The following is a 1,206-nucleotide window of genomic DNA, read 5'->3' as shown; positions in this document are numbered from 1 at the left end:
GTCCTCCTCACTAAACTGATCTTTAGAATATCAATGTCCTTTCATTCCTGATTTAGGATGGGCAGAGATGATTGTTGACGAACATGCAGTCTTTCCTTTTAATCTCATAATTCTTAGCATAGCACTCCCAGTATTCACTTGCAATTGATTTGAATTGATAATCTGCCAGAGGGGGCAAGAGATGTCCCCGTAACATATGCTTGCTAGCCCGTCCTTACAAACGTGCTCTGCAGTAATAGGGCTCTTAAGAAGAGAGTAAAAGGCCGTAAGAAGGGATAAGAATTCATGTTGGTTATTTCAATTTCGGTATACTCTCTTTGTATATATAAATAATATTTCTCCAAACTTCTTGTCAGGAGACAACCATCGTCTTTATTGTGACTGTGTGGCTTTGCTGGTTTCGTTGAGGGTCTGGTCCCGCTTGGTGGCTCCGCTGGGGAAGAGGGTCTAACATTGGCTCCATCATGCGTTTAGCAAGTTGGCTGGGTCATTGGTCTCCACGCACGTCCATTGAGTTGATGCGGACTCATAGCGACACTCCATGAAAGGCTAGAACTGCCCCTGTGAGTTTCTGACATCGTAACTGGTTCAGGGAGTAGAAAGCTGCATCTTTCTCCTGTGGGCATCTGCTGACCAGGGAGAGCACAGCCCCAAAGGTATCTACTACGGCCCTTCGAGTAGGTCTCCGCTGGAGACGCTTGCCTCTGTTACATGTCATCTCATCCTCCTCTGGAGTAATGTTGATATGGTGGCCGTAGGGTCCCAAGAGAAGCAAGAGAAAGCCAAATTTAATGTCAAGACATGTCCAGATATCTTCTTTTCACGTTTTGCATGGTCACCACTTCTCGATGAGCAAAGCTGCAAAAATATTAACTTTTCTTTAAAAAAAACAAACAAACAAACTACCACTTTCCATATAGTTCTTAAAGACGAAAGCTCCCAAAGGACCTTCAAAATGAAGTTGTTGTAATGTTCTGTTTGTTTGGATAGAATCTAATTCTTGCTCACATTGAAAGTAATAAATATTATTTAAATGGTAGACTTTTACGGTAAATTAAACACAGACACATGTATCCCAACTATAGAGAGAGTAGTATCTCACAATTCTGAGCAACATGAATTTCAACCTAGGATCCCAGGGCTAAGTCTGTAAATGCTGTTTTTATGCCTGCTCACAAAGATAATTCAGATTTCTCAGGGAGTCTG

Source organism: Tenrec ecaudatus, chromosome 17, assembly GCF_050624435.1.
Source record: "Tenrec ecaudatus isolate mTenEca1 chromosome 17, mTenEca1.hap1, whole genome shotgun sequence".
Classification (NCBI taxonomy): domain Eukaryota; kingdom Metazoa; phylum Chordata; class Mammalia; order Afrosoricida; family Tenrecidae; genus Tenrec; species Tenrec ecaudatus.
This window is presented reverse-complemented; position numbering follows the sequence as displayed.